Source organism: Canis aureus, chromosome 20 (genome assembly GCF_053574225.1).
Source record: "Canis aureus isolate CA01 chromosome 20, VMU_Caureus_v.1.0, whole genome shotgun sequence".
NCBI classification, from domain to species: Eukaryota; Metazoa; Chordata; class Mammalia; order Carnivora; family Canidae; genus Canis; species Canis aureus.
The window spans coordinates 17,457,602-17,474,138 of NC_135630.1; the positions used below are offsets into that span (position 1 = coordinate 17,457,602).

General features: G+C 38.6%; 1 protein-coding gene across 2 annotated transcripts in view; it reads right to left on the reverse strand.

Annotated features, from left to right (window-relative positions):
- Positions 1-16,537, reverse strand: part of C20H4orf33 (chromosome 20 C4orf33 homolog) — a 301,568-nt gene that overhangs the window by 21,526 nt on the left and 263,505 nt on the right. For both annotated transcript variants that reach the window (XR_013358783.1, XR_013358782.1), the window contains exon 10: positions 1,014-1,297. The gene's annotated coding sequence lies outside the window, so the exon portion shown is untranslated. The remainder of the gene's footprint in view (positions 1-1,013; positions 1,298-16,537) is intronic.

The following is a 16,537-nucleotide window of genomic DNA, read 5'->3' on the forward strand; positions in this document are numbered from 1 at the left end:
TATGACCTTAAAAGCACAGGCAACAAAAGAAAAATAGATAATTGGATTACATCAAAATTTTAAAAGTTTGTGAATTAAAGGACACTATCAACAGAGTAAAATGCAACTTATAAGATGGGAGAAATATTTGCAAATTATATATCTGGTAAGGGCTTATATCCATAATGTATAAAGAACTCTTCCAACTCAAAAAACAAAACTGGTCAAAAAAAAGGACAAAAGACTTGAACCCATTTCTTCAAAGAAGATATATAAAAAGCTGATAAGCACTTGAAAAGAGGTTCAACATTACTAACAATTAAGGAAATGCAAATCAGAACTACAGTTGAATAGTACTTCACACCCATTAGGATGGCTGTTATCAAAGAGAAAAAAAAAACAGAAGATAACAAGTGTTCTTGAGGATGTGAACAAGTTGGACCTCTTGTGCACTGCTGGTGAAAATGTAAAATGGTGCAGTTTCTGTGGAAAACAGCGTGGTCCCTCAAACATTTAAACAGAAGTACCATATAATCCAACAATTTCACTTCTAGATATATACACAAAAGAATTTAAAGCAGCGTCTCTGAGAAAGATTTGTACACCCATGTTCATAGCAGCATTATTAGCAATAGGCAAACAGAGCAAGCAACCCAAGTGCTCATCAACAGATAAACATGGTACATACATGCAATGGAATATTCATCAGCCTTAAAAAGGAAGGAAATTCTGACAGATGGTACAACGTGAATGAACCTTGAAAACCTTAAGAGAACTGGAATAAGCCTGTCACAAAAGGACAAATACTATATGATTCTACTTATTTGAGGTATGTAGTCAAATTCATAGAAACAGAAAGCAGAAGAGTGGTTGCCAGGAATTAGAGGGAATGAGGAAAGTTGTCTTACAACTTCAGGAATTTTCTGGGTGAAATATGAAACTGGCCCCCTTACATGAAAGGCAAAGAGAGAATTTGTGCATCTCTTTGAAACTTCTTTTGAGCAGCCATGAGATTAGTAGATCTCTGCACTCACCTGTCAGAATCCTAAAAGTTTATATGGAGGCGTTAACGGGGTTTGGTCATGTATACAACCAGATGGCCTCAACAAAACATCGCTCTCTCAAAGCTTAGCCCTTGAAAATAGTTCCCACAGTGGGAGTGATGGGTAGATGTATATTCCAAGGACAGGGGAAGGGGTAAGAAGCCTGGGTCCAGCTTGGAGCCAACCAGCACTCATTTTCTCTTGATAACCTCCTCCAACACGGAGTTACTATTCGATGAGTACAGCACTTCAGTTTTGCAAGATGAAAAAGATGGCTGAAAAAAAGAGTTAGAGGTAATGATGGCTATACAATGAGAATGTATTAATGCCACTGAACAGTACATTTAAATGGTTAAAACAGTAAATTTATGTTATTTTACTATAGTAGTTTTTTTAAAGTCTCATTCTTTTATGCTTTCATAGCTTTGTCCCTTTTAATTGAAATATCCCCACCCTACATCCAGCTTTTGAAACCTAACCATCCATTCAAGGTTGCTGATTAAATACTTCTCTTAGTAAAATCCCTCAACCAGATGCAGCATCACCCTCATCTGAATCCTACCTGCAGTCCAGAATGTAGCAAGGTACATTACAAAAGCACCTTTTCATGTATTTTATATATTTGATACTCTCAAAAATATTATGATATCCATTCTACTATTTACCTGAGAAAAGTTATGTAACCTTATAAGGTCAAACCAGTGGCACGTGGCTGAGAATCCAGTCCACAGCTTCCAGTTTTAAATGGAGCTGCCCAAAGCATAGTGGATGTAACTTTTGGCACTCATTATGCACTTCTTTGAAATATTCATTATTTATAAGCCCCTTTCCTTGTATCTCTACTAAGCTATAATCTCTTGAGAACAAGAACCAAGTCTTAACCATTTTTGTAACCCCAGAAATCCCAAGGATATAGTCAATCAATCCTTGCAGAGCTAATGAAATAATAATCTGTGAACAATTTATATAATAACAGAATGGACCCCATTAACCAAACACACATCAATAATCTAGAATTGAAAAAAAATATATGTATATATACCATAAAAAGATATTATATTCCTAGCTGATACCAAAGCATAGTTGTCCAGATTGGTAAGATAGCCAACCAATTAATTCATGTGGAAAAAATGTTCAGAAATATCCTAACTGGTTTTAGCTAAGTAATACTCCATTTCTGCACTTGCCTTCGCTCCTCTGCCATTCACTAGCTGTGTTAATTTAGGCAATCATTCTCGATGTTTTGATAAGGGTTATCACCACATTCTTACTCATTCATTTCTGTAAAATATTTTATCCTGTTTCTACTTAAGAAAGCTAAACAAACCAATGTTTTGCATGACTGATTTTGTTAAATAGCAGCATCTGCACCTCAAAGGTTTGTCCACACTTCTTAGTTCGGTTTGATGGTTCTAACCCAGAATATTTCATAGCAGCTGGAGCCTAAATTGGACTTGGAGTAGTACTTCTACGCCTTTGCTTTTTTACTTCTTAACATTTATTTGAGGATTAATTGCAAATATGTAATATCAGCAGCATGCTATGTTTACTAATATAATCCCCAGAAGCCTGTAGGCATATACATTTATGTTCAATTATTTTTACTAATCCCCCATACATTGCCAGTCCCTATCATTAACTAGATCTCACTCTATTCTTTATTTCCAATAATTATCCTCTAATTGACCTTATACGCTTATGAGAAGAACAAAGTGAAGATTGTAGAACACATTACCAAAGTAACACATGTTTCAATGATAAACTGTGGTCATCCACTGAATTGAACATGGGCATTTCCACATATTCTCATGACATTTATGATCACACCTTCAGCCTAGTAGAAGCAATCTTCCTCTTAGTTACTACAGATCTTTGAAGTCAGCCATGCCAGTGAAGCATGGAATATTTTTAGATGATCCATAAGAGGCATAGCTCTCTGCCAGGGGGTCGTGCCTCTTTGTAAGCTTGTCACTGTCTCATAATGATGCAATGATGCAGTTTGAATCAGAAATGGTGGAAATCCACTACAGGATTTGGGGGAAGACAGAAATTAGAGGTTCTCCACCACACAGCCTGGCATTCTTTTCCAAAGGTTTTTACCCTTGACTAAATACTCAACTCATGTAACTCTCTGATATTTTCCATGAAATAAGAGTATGGCATCCCCAGGATCTTGGGTGATGCTCTAAGGCACAGTGGAAAGCAGGACTGTGATATGACTTTATAATGAGCTAGCTCCCAAGCCATGGCTCCCACGCCAAGACTCCCAGAGGTATATCCACCAGGAGGTGCACACTTGGCTTTGCACATGATTTGTAATGGTTCTGAGGTAATTGCTCTTAGAGTTTGCTTTAAGCTGGTTCCTTCACATGAAGCCAAGACAGGCACTGCACACCAAGGAAGGCAGATCTTGGCTTAGAAAATAACAAAGGTCTTTTCTGTTTCATAGCCAAAGAGATTGAAGCTCAAGAAGGATGGGGAGGGCGGAGGGAAGAACATACTTTAAACAATTTGTAGCTATTTTGCTTGATTTTCCCTTGAAGCAATAAATAACTGTGCTCCCTGCTGCTGGTATTTTATCAAGCTCTGTTTGTTATAACTGTGCATTATGTTCCATACAAGACAGCATCTTTGAGCTTTCTTTTTGTATTTCCCTACTACAATTTAACTCTGTGAGTAGCAATACCAATGTACCACCAGGATGAAGAAACAGCAGAACCCGCTGCTAAATACCACCACCTGAATGCAGAATGCCTCTATTAGGAGCAAGTGAATGCCAAGCTGTCTTCTTTAGTGTAAATTAGCGTGGTAAAGAAAATAAACAGGAGCCTTTAGATTAACAGCCACTCCCTGCTGCTGCTGACCTTTGCCACAGAGAAGGTCAGAACAAGAGAAAATTATTCCCAATACAGTCTACCTCCTCCTCCCACCCACCGCCTCCTGAACACAGACCAGCAATGGTGGGAGATCTCTGAAGATGATCCTATCGGCCTGGTTTTTGCTGAAGTATGATCTACTTTGTCTCTCCATAGAAGGCAAAGGAATCAGGGAATACTGTCCCATTAGTGTCATATGACATGAGTCACAACTGACTAGAATTGCCGCTCCTCAAATCATTAGCCCAATGACATCAAATGTGATTTCTCTCCTCTCAAGGCCCATACTCACCCCTAATAATAATAATTATTATTAATATAATAATAACAATAATAATAATTATAATAATTATAATTTATAATTATAAATGGTCATATTCAAAGCACGTTTTAATTTCCATTTTTTATTTGATCCTTGGGGGGGGAAACACAGAGGTAGATAATTATCTTCCTCATTTCTACAACAAATGGATCGCTGATACACAAAACTCCTTAGGTGCCTCAGTTTCCCTCCCTATAAAACCAGGCTTTACAAAGCTTTAACTGTGTTAATTTAAACCGTTAAAAATGAATTGCAAGAACACTTTTCAAATGCAGAAGGACTAGGCGAAGTCTGTTTCAAATTCAGCAGCCTCTTCCTTTCCTTTTATGAATTACATTTAAATGAATTATGTCGAAAGAAGACCTGCCAAGGCTAAAACCCAGGAGCGTGTGAATGAGCGCGCTGCCTGAGTACTAAGTAATCACAACAAGAGCAGAGCACATGCACCCTGGGCCCTGTAATCCACACTGTCTGCCCAAGTGTTGACAGGAAAATCCTCTGCCAGGATGAATCCCTCTCCTCCAAAGACAAGAGGGTCCCGGGATTGGTGCTAGCAAGATGCTATTGCAGTGAGGAATGGGGGAAGCACAGCACCGACATTCCTCTTTGCCATATGAAACCAGTAAATCTTGTTGTGAAGACAAGTCAACTTGAGGTGTGGGGGAAAATGTTCTCCAGCTAAAAGTCCCAGGAGCTCAGTAAATGATTCCATATTAACAATAGTTTACAGATGGCATCTTTCAACTGAGAAATTTTAAGATGTCACTTGGTACATGATATAATAAAGAATGCTATGGAATTAAAAGTAATTAAATAAAGGAAATGTAGTTGGTGAAAGGGTCTTTTGGACAATTATTTCATCTCTTTGCATCCAGCATCTTGAAATGAAACATAGTCCTTCCTCACTACTCCTGCAATAAATCATTTACAAAAAGTAAGTGGTTTCATAAATAAATGACTGTATCTATGACTAGTCTCCCCAAATCAATAATACATTTATTGATAATTCTGTATTTAAAGGTTCATTTCACCTTAGTATTGACATTCTGTCTCCCCTGCCATTTCATTAGATTTAAAATTTTTTCATTCTTGGTAATGAACTCTAAGAAAGTTCCTATGTTAGAAAGTAGCCCCATTTCAGAGTTGGGCAACGAAACTCAATATACTATTTTCTATTAATTACTAATATCATTAAGATTTCTTGTATGTGCACTCAGCAAAATAAAGTGAAGGGTCTTTTGCCTCATTTTGTAAGGCAAAAAAATTCCTGGCTTCTCCTTAAATACTTCCTTTAGTAGCTCTGTAAAATGGAGCAATAGATAAAAAACCTGCTTCTTGTGAGCCTTCAGAGTAGATGTGAGGCAGTTCAACAAATTCTTCTGAATAAGAACAAGATGCCCAACACTGGGTGAAGTGTCCGGGATTCAAGAACTAAACTGTAACACCTATTCTTGAAAAGCTTACAATCTAGTGAGCAGTAATTTAGGGACTGCTGCACAGGATGTTAACCCTTTTTAACACTAAGATTTCACAACAGAATATAAAACATAAATGAGTGTCTCAGTCAGTCTGAGCTGCTATAACAAAACACACTAGACTGGGTGGCCTGAACAACAGACATTTATTTCTCAGTAATAGAGGTCAGAAGTTCAAGATCAAGGTGCAGATAGCCATCCTCTTGCTACATCCTTACATGGTAGAGAAACTCTGGTGTCTCTTCCTCTTATGAGGGCATTAATTCCATCATGGGGGCTGTACCCTCAGGAGGTTAGGTGAACCTAATGACCTCCCCAAAGCCTTGCTTCCTGCTATCTTTACACGGAGGGTTAAGGCCTAAACATATGAGTGGGGAAGAATACTCTAACAAACTTTCAGTCTCTAACAAAGAAAATGTCCAACGGGATCAAATCACTAAGAAATCTAATACAATTATCACCATGATAATTTAGCCTGTGACCATTTATAAAAAACCTATGTGAGAGCATCATAATGTGGAAGGATCAGGTCCTTCAAAGGCAGATCACTTCACAGTTACTGAGCCGCAAAGGAAATGACACAAGCAGGGGAAATACAGAAGGTTTTTTTTCCACCCTATATGAAGGCTGCGATGCCATAAAAATTGTCGATAATTTCAAATGCTGGCATAGGCCGACTTAAAAAAAAACAAGGTTATACTGCCATCTGCTGTCAGTACTCCATGATCGCTGCCAGTAACCGGGTGCTGGATTGTACCTGCAGGCTCTGACCCGGCTTGGCCAGCAATACAGTGCAGGTACAGGAGGGAAATACTGCTCATTAGCTATTGTATCAGAGAATATACATTCAAAATTCATTTCCAATAAAATGAGTTTACTGAAACGCATTTTCATTGTATTATAATCAGATAAAGAAATGTTAATGATATTTTTAAATAAGTGTTAAAATAATAATCTCAGAAGAAACACATTTTTTTTATTCGCCTCTCTTGAATCTTTTATGTACACCTTGTTTTTTTCCCAGCACAATTTAATACGATACACTATAGGGAAAAGGCTGCATTTGCCATCAGATTTTCAATTAGCTAAAACAAGATCCTGTTGGCACTTGAATGAAGTAGACTACGCTATATTTCATATATTGACAAATATTTAAATGCCTTTTCTTTGCCTTGGTTTGAGAACAGGTTTCATTACACCGAATCCGTACACTGCGTGTGCTTCTCTAACTTTCCCTGAGGCCTTCCTTTAACTATAAAACCATTTACGGCTCCCGCCCCCCACCCCTCAAAAAAAAAGGAAACCAATTGTTCCATTGCTTGCTAGTTTTCATTATATACTGAAACATCCATTCAGCATTTTTATCTGCTAATGTAACAGAAACTCATCTGCTCAATGAGATTTATTACTTGTTTTTTTTTCACATGTTCACAAGATATTGTTGTACATTTTGCAATGGGTCTTTATTATCTAGTAATGATGGCTTGCAAATTAAATTAGTTTTTAATGGCATAGTTAAATTCTAATTTATGTTTTGGAGCTTTGTTTAATTCATTTAGTTATAATGTAATCGTTTTCTTGCTATTTTCTTACATTACATAGAAAGAACAAAAGAATAGGGGCTCATTTTATCACATTCAGTTGTTTTGGCTTTATTAAATCTTGTCACTAATTGCATTTCCCCCAAGAAACTTTCAAAACAATTGTACTCTGATCCTTTGGGCAAAACTATCTGGTTGCTCAGCATTCTGTCTGAGAAGTTGAATCAAACTACTGCTGTAACACTAAGGGTTGGTTAGATATTGCACTTTCTCATACTCATTATAACCCCACTGTGCTGTGTAATGTACTGGACAATTATTCTTTCGCAACAAATTCTTTTCCTGTGAGCTCTCTTTCTTTCCTGAGCGTTCAGGAAAACCAAAACCAAAAGTGATCATTAGTGACACAAAAAAGTAATCTTTTATAATGTCTACTTGCATTTTCTTCCCTCTCAATCGACAGGGCTTTTATGGCTGCAATAACCTTTTATAATACCTTTTCGTTGGGGTCCACACAGCAAGAGCCAAAGGCTCCTAGCAAGTTTCAAGGTTTTAAACCAGAACCTGGATTCTGGGGTTGCATAGGAATAATTGATGTGATTTACAATTTCCTGAGTAGGTCTGACCCTTCCTTGGGAAAACTATCAAATTTTCCCAGGAGGACTGAAGCACCCAGGTGGCATCCTAATGAGGACTTCCTATATCACTGACTTTAAAATTCCATATGAATAAGGACCACCTCCCAAGCCTATTCTTCCTTTTTTCTAATGAGAAAAAATAATCTCATACCCCAGATAATTCTTTCATCCTGATTTCAATTTGAGAGTGCTTTTCTGCATTTGGTTCTCCCAGAATTTCTAGGTACAATATGCAGATGCCAGAGGTGACAGATCATGGATGCTGTTCCTCTTCCTGACCACCATCTTTTATTTTTTTTTTAAGGTTTATTTATTTATTTATGATAGACATAGAGAGAGAGAGAAACAGAGGCACAGGAGGAGGGAGAAACAGGCTCCATGCAGGGAGCCCGACGTGGGACTCGATCCCGGGTCTCCAGGATCACGCCCTGGGCCAAAGGCAGGCGCTAAACTGCTGAGCCATCCAGGGATCCCCTGACCATCATCTTTTAAATTCTTGACACTGGCCACCAAAAGAAGAGTCTGATTGTCAGGAAACCATCCTCTTGACCTGGAAAAGCAACTCATCACACCAGTTACTGACAAAGAAGCAGGAGTAGCAACTTTACAACTTTATGTAAACACTGTTTACATAAACAGTGTTTATGAGGATAACACTAAAAGGAATGTCTTGTTGTATTTCTTATGAAGATAATACAAGAATATGCTGTTGGGCATATTCTTTACATGAAAGAACATTTCTCTAAGAAACCAATGAAGAAGAAAAGCTGCCTTAATGTTAATCCTCCTGTTCCCCAGCCTGAACCATAATCCTTGGTTCCTTCCAGTCCCCAAATTTCCTGCTGACAATACCTAGCACAGCATCCACAGAATGAATCCAAGATTATAAATTGGTCCTTGAAATTTACTTATTCAGGAGACACATCTGCACTGAAGCAAGCTTTGAAAGAAAAGAACATTTGTAGAAAAAGCAATTTGCTTCAAAGCTCACCCCTGCTCCTAGCTGCTCACACTCTCCTGCCCATTGCTGAGGAGTTGCATGCAGAGGTAGACTTCGGCTGACAATCAGCAGTCTTTGTGCACTTCATTCTGTAATTCACCAGGTGTTATGTAACACACTTCACCATGGCCTAATTCACAGTGAAGACATCTTTCCCTGAAATTGCAGTTCATGCTGATGGTGATATGGTTAGATCCTTAGAGAAGGAATGAGACTGCCTAGGACATGGTTTGGATGAAAATTTTATAAATGTGAATGTAATTCCTTTAAGTGCTAAGTTCTCTAGTTTGTTTATTTCCACCCAGCATAACTGTGAACTTTAAAACAGAAGTATCCATGACTAAGTTGACTTATGGGTCATCTATGCAACCAACTAGCATTCTCAAGGTCCTGCCAATAACACACCACCAATGGAAACCCCCGGTCCTCCATACTAGGTTTCTACCAGCTAGAGCTTCTCATGGTTTCCCAAATACTCACTGTTAGGGGTTGAATTATACCCCCCTCCCCACCAAAAAAAGATATGTTAAAGTCCTAACGCCAGTACCTCAGAATGTGACCTTATTTGGAAATAGGATCATAATAGGGCTAGTTTTTTTTAATCTAATTTTTAAAGGAATTCATACTTGTAAGAGTGAGAAAAAGAAAAGAATAGCTTTAATGGTATTTAATTGTGAAGAAGACTTGCAAATTTGACAAGAGTTTCTCATAAGTACGTGATTGGTTTGGGCCCGCTGGCATATTAACTTTCACCACATAGCAGATATTCAGGAATTGGCTGGATTTTTTTAACCTGTTCAAGACACAAAAACACCTCCAAAAACCTTATCTGCAGCTACTCATTCCCATGAACAAACTCTATAGTGTTTTCTAAGCTTCTTGACCTTGCTTTAAATGAAGAAATGCATTTTGCACTGTGACCCAGTACAAACAGACCTGCAAATATACATAATTTAAATGAATATATATTATATAATATATATATAATTGAAAAAACATACCACAAAGCAACACTTGTCCTTATAACTTCTTATCTACTCTAATATTTTCCATTCTACCCTATTTTATTTTAATAATGCTGAACTTGACCCACCAAACCTATTTCACAATAGCTGACATGAGTCATGGCCCACTCTGAAATGATAGTCATAAATTCTTTCATTACAAAACTCCAACACTTCCATACCCCCTGTTAAAGTACCTGGAACCCCAGTTCTCCTTTTCTTATCTTACCTCAGAAAACCTCAGCTCTTATAATTCTTTTACACCTCCAGGTCATATAACTCATTGATCCCACCACTTTTCCTTGAATCCATCCCTTTATATCCTCATTACTCTCCACACCAAGTAAATTCCATGATTCACTATGGTAACCACTTTCTTCACAGTCTCTCCTCCTTTGTTCCCTCTTGCTTTGTCTTACTGTCCTCGTAAAACTCCAACCTTAGTTAACTCTAACTCTGTGGACTCTGGGCCTACATGCCAACAGGTGAATGTAACTGGAGGTAGACATTCAGCCATGCTGCTGGTCTCACTTCAAATTAGTCAGCACTAACTCAAGGTGGATCCTAGGGCTGCCCTTGTAAATCTTATCTGACCTCATGGCTCTAAACACTATTGTGCTGGTGATGCCATTTTTGTCTCCAGCCCTGCTATCTCCCCTGGGCTCCAGATTTATATATATTACTGTCTGTTCAGCAGCTTTACTTGGAGGCCTAACAGACACCTCAAACTTAATATGGCCAAAGCCAAGTTCCTGTTCACCACTCCCCACTCCAAGTCTCCCCACCCCACTCCTACAGCCTCTTCACTTCTGGAAATGCAACTCCATTCTTCGAGTTGCTTTCCACCTCCCTCATAGCAAAAGCTGGAATTCCCACTAGAAGCCCTCTACAACCTCACCCCATAGTGAACTTTCTTCTCTTCTCTTCCACTAACTATCCACACTCAACCAGCACCAGTCACACTGACCTCTTCTTCCTGCCAGGTGCACCGCCATATCACAGCCTCCACCCTTTCTGTCCTTCTACATGCTTTCTTCTCTGGGAAGTTTCATGGCTCACTTTCTTTAGATTTTTGCTCAGGTGTGGCCCTTATGATCACCCTTTTAAAATTGCAACCCATCTCTGCTACAGTACCATATATTCCCATCCCTGCTTCATTGTCCCCCTTTGCACTTATCATTAGATGATAAATTATATAGCAATATAATTTACTTATTTGTTCTGTTTATTGTCTGTCTCCTCTGACTAGACTGTCAGCTCCAAGAGAACAGGAATTTTTTACAATTTTGCTCTTGACTGCCCTCACAAGTGTCTGGTACATAGTATAATACATGTATTCAGTGAATGGATGGATGAGTGAATGAATGAATGAGTGAATGCCAGTGTCACACAAGCCCACATATTGCACCTGTGGTGAAACCAAATGTCCCAGGAGTTTATTGAGATTGCCAATCTATTTTATATGACCTCATGACCAGTACATTGAGTCAGCTCTCTTTTGTGCTGCTGTGAACAAAGAGCCACCTTCATTTTCCCAATTATGACATTGTCTCTGACTTACCTGGGAAACGTGTGCACACACACATGTAGAAGTAAGAAAAGTAGAGATACCTTGATTTTTCTACATCTCAAGACTAAGATCCTATTCCTAGGATATATGCTTGAGAGATGCAACTTTCTTTCAGATCCTGCTAAAGGATGGAGAAGCACAGATTTCTGAGAGCTCAACCTCTGATTTAAACTTGGCCCAGAGATCTTTGTGTCTCTGATAGGGAAGGCCAAACACAAAAACTGAAAATCAAAGGTTCAAGCGGTTCTCTATTTTACAAGAAGTTTGAATTTACCTTTTGAACCGGCATTTCTTAGGGAGAACTACTCACTCTACAAACCTTTTTAATTGTGCAAAACACAAAGCAAAGCACCTATTCTGGACTTGAGGTATTCGGGTTACTTTAATCCCAAACCGAAAATACCACCTGGCCTAGTTGGCATAGAAGAAGAAAAAAGAAAAAGGAAAAACAAATTAGATTGTTTTGGGGAAAACGTAATCATATCAGGAAGATGAGGTTGCTTCAAGAAACAGAGATGGAGTGTTGAAAGTTCTCCCCATCGGCTTGGAGAAGATCTTTGGGGTGAGGTAGATGACTGACAGTTGAATTGCATGAGAAGTTGAGAAGTTGGTGAAGGGTTGAGGGCCTGGCACTGATGATATGATTTATTAAAGCCTTTGCAAGACCAAAGGAAAAAAAAAAGAAGAAGAAGAAGAAGAAGAAGAAGAAGAAGAAGAAGAAGAAGAAAAAGAAATAATATATAACAAGCACTCAAAAATTGTAATTAATAGTTAAATTTTGGTATAAATTGAGCTTCTTTAGAGCCTAAATGACAAAATACAGCATAGAGCTGAAAACAAAATTCTTGTCATCTCTGCCGTTCTTAGGACTGGAGCTTTGGAACCATTCAGAGACAGCACCCTTGACACAAAAAAGTTACTGGTTAGCAGTAATCAAGGTGAGGGTTTCAGAGGCCCCATGACCTGAAAATAGAAGAGCATATTGGATTGTGGACATCCATGAAGCACCCACTCAGGGACTCCCCAAAATAGCCTGGGGAACTTTAAGGGGGGTAAGTTCCATGTGGGTAGAATGGACAGGGGCTGAGAAAAATGTGATTTGGGCCCACAGGTAAATGAAAATCCACAGGCTGCTTTGGCCAAGCAATGTTTTCAGACATGCCCATGAGGTAACTAAGAATAATTTTAAGAGTGTGCATAAATTTAAATAAATTCAATAACTATGGGACCCAAGGTGGGCTAGGGAATTAATTTATTTACTCCCGGTCTAGTCAGTTTCTAAAGGGAAAGAATAGTGGGATTTCCTCTAAAAGTTCCAAGGAGGGGGCTAAAGAGATCCAGTTTCAGGCAGCTTCCCAGCTATCCTGAGAATATAGGTGGAGTAATTAAGAAATACCAGATCCCCTTCAGACTGGAACCTATGAAAGTCTCAAACTTGGAGAGCCACTGTTAAGTATAATTAAACATGATTCTTTCTATGGTATGAAAAGGATTACCTGGGGTCCCTGAAACAAAAAAACCATAAACCAAGTGTGTTAACTGTACAGACTTCCTAGTATCACCAGCATGTCATTTTGCTGTAACAAGATAATCCTAGCACAAGAAAGAGAGCAAGAAAAGAAAATAATTCAAGATGAAAAAAATTTGAAAGAAGAGAAAAAAAACCCATGGCATGACATATTTAAACAACTTGGGCTTTTTTTACAGTAAGTCAAGTTATAGCAAATTTTGTATAACTGAGTAACAATGAGTATATAGCAAGCGTTTTTCCACTTCACAGTTTAGTATTCACTCCTTTCTTTTTTTTTAATAATAAAGTTATTTTTTATTGGTGTTTAATTTGCCAACATACAGAATAACACCCAGTGCTCATCCCGTCAAGTGCCCCCATCAGTGCCCGCCACCCATTCAGCCCAACCCCCGCCCTCCTCCCCTTCCACCACCCCTAGTTCGTTTCCCAGAGTTAGGAGTCTTAATGTTCTGTCACCCTTTCTGATATTTCCTACCCATTTCTTCTCCCTTCCCTTCTATTCCCTTTCACTATTATTTATATTCCCCAAATGAATGAGACCATTCCTTTCTTTTAAAAATAAATTAAAAATTGAAACAGTCTCTTGTTTTAATTTTGCCACCTGGAGCCTTAAAGTTTGCCTTCAACTTTGTGATTCATGATGCAGTTCCCACAGGGGCATTATTAACAATGCTGAGCCATCTGGTAGCCTCCTGTTTTAGCCAATCATTCTTGCTAAGTAGATATTAAGATCAGTTGTTCCTACAATGCTGAAGGAGTGCACATGCTGTAAACATGTAAATGTAACAATCTTTTTAAACATTATTTTAAATCTGGGTAGCCTCTAAATTTTTGTGCCCTCTGCCTTGATTACAACTCTGCCCTTCAAATTTGTTTCATTGGCATTTGAACTAAAGTGTCATTGAAAGGAATTAGAGGTGATGGATATTTATGAAGACTGGAGGCAAATAAAGAAAGGATAAATCTAAGCAATATTTAGGACAGGTGCCCAAGATCACCAACTACCATCAATCTGCAATAGCCAGTAATCTTCAGCTTTGTCATTGCCTTTCCGTGAACATATAAAGTCATTGTTGTGAAGCGGTCAGTATTGTATGGTACACGGGCTGGCCAGAAGGCAACAGCTAGCTAAGTCAGAACACTGTCAATTGCTGGACAACTTTCTTGATAAATTTAAGAAGAAAATAAACCTGATATTTCGAAATAGTGTAAAACTTAGTTCTCATATTTGCATGGGCTATACAAGATAGGGATGCAATCCATGTTTGTTCTGATGATTCTATTAAGAGTTCTCTAGTGACTTTCTTTTCTATACCCAGTTGGTATTCCACAACAAGTATAAAAATATTGTTCACAGAGTGACCTTCAGTAACTTCTGAACTGTACAAAGATCCCCCAGACAATGTCAGTGTCTGAATACTGTAAGAGCCCTAGGGAGGAGTGTCCAGAGCTAGAAGGAGCAGAAGAGAAGAATGCACACAGCAGGGAAGAGGCTTAGCGGGAAAGCAGGTAATTGTGGTCCTCAGTCAATGCTAGGAAAAGGACAGAATGTACTAGGGAAGACTATTGATGGGTCGTGGGGAGACAGGAAACACCAAATGCCTTCCAATCTCCAAAGATCTGACTTTACTCCAGTCATTTCTTTAATTCATTTTATGAAAATGGAAAATCCTCCATTTCCAACTCATGCTATCACACTCACCTTTTTGGTGAGGGGGGCACATAAAATGAAATCATCTACTTTCACCTGGGTGGGGAAGGCCGTAGCTTCCCTCTTGTCAGCACATACTATGAGGAGAAGAGAAGGGACACTTTCTGCCTGCTGGGCTCCAAATAAAGCTCTGTTTATGTTCCCTTGGAGTTCACATTTAGAGAAAAAAAAATCACATAGTGACCCTTTAAACAACCCCCAAAGGGCTATAGGGAGACTTGATAATGGAACAGTTCACTGGGAAAGAGCAAAAGGCTTAAGTTCCCGAGTTACAAAGCAGCCTAAAGAGAAAGCATTATTCCATGCCCTAGCCGTGCCACATGCCCCAATGGTTGCTTTCTTTTCCACACTGAATTGTGTTTTCACATCTATTGTTGCAAATGTTTCAAGGCCGCTAGAAGCTGGAGGGTCCTGTTTCTGACACGACTGGAGAGCAGATTGTTGGGGATCGGGGGGCACCTTCCCTGAGGAGTGAGCCCTATGTTCTCAACACTCCAGTTGTCTCACAGTCATTGGAAGCAAAGAATGCAAAGCCCCGCCCGGCATGCTGCCCTAATAGACTGTGATTAAACCTTGGCTGAACTTTCCCTCACAAAACAAGGTATCACATAAAGTATCCAAAATCAGGAGTATTGGGGGAAAACAATCATTCCTTGTTCAACCAAAAAAAGGTTTCTAGATCTAATTGTTACCTGCAGTGCACACCATACAAAGGTTGCTGGCTACAAGACACAGTTGTATAAATAGCATGACAAACAGCTGCAGATTTCAATTACTCCATGATCATCAGTGTATAGAATAAAGAGGCAATTTTGCAGAGGAGAAACCACAGGGAATACATTGGACTGACAACTGCCTGGAATTCAATTTGCCGAAGTGATATTGAAATATGGGGGAGAAGTCGCAGTGCACTGATTAAGTTTCAAGCTGCTGCATTACTAATACTATCTCATGAACCTGTACGCTCTGTTATCACCATAGCAACGTGATCATCAGAGCAATCCTGAAAACAGGCTACACCATAGACTGTTCATTTACATTTGTGATAAATGCTGAAAAAGTCAGGTACATTAATAAGCCAGGATTCTCACAGAACCTGGCATCCCAGAAAAATTGCAAAGAGCAAAAAATATCGTTTTTCTATACCCTTAGTCATTTGACACATATAAACAAACAAATAAGAAAGATGAATGAACAGGAGAGCCAAATGTTCATCAAGAAGAAATAAAAACAGAAAATCTGTTTTACTATAGCACAGGTGATATTTAGATTTGTCCAGAGAACCTAAAGGGGATAAAAATACCCTGCTTTTAGATATTTGAGGGAAACAGAAGTCACACATGTACACACACATGTACACACACACACAGGTAAACTCAAGATCACTTAACAGAATTAAAATGCTGGTTCTCATTTTGCATAGACGTACAAAAATCCTTTGCATGACTAAAATTTTTACTGATCATATTTACTATGCTTATTGAATGAATGAAAAGTAATAAGTATTTTCTTTTTTTTTAAAGATTTATTTATTTATTTATGATAGACATAGAGACAGAGAGAGGCAGACACAGGAGGAGGGAGAAGTAGGCCCATGCTGGGAGCCCGACGTGGGACTCGATCCCGGGACCCCAGAATCGCGCCCTGGGCCAAAGGCAGATGCCAAACCGCTGAGCCACCCAGAGATCCCAGTAATAAGTATTTTCAACAAACTGGACTTATTAACTTGACTCATACAAATTTTTATTCTCAAAATTTTAATTTTTATTTCCTTAGCTTTTCAATTGTTGATTACAAAAGAAGAGTGAAATATAAAAAGCACACTATCTCTGGCTTCTTATTTTTAT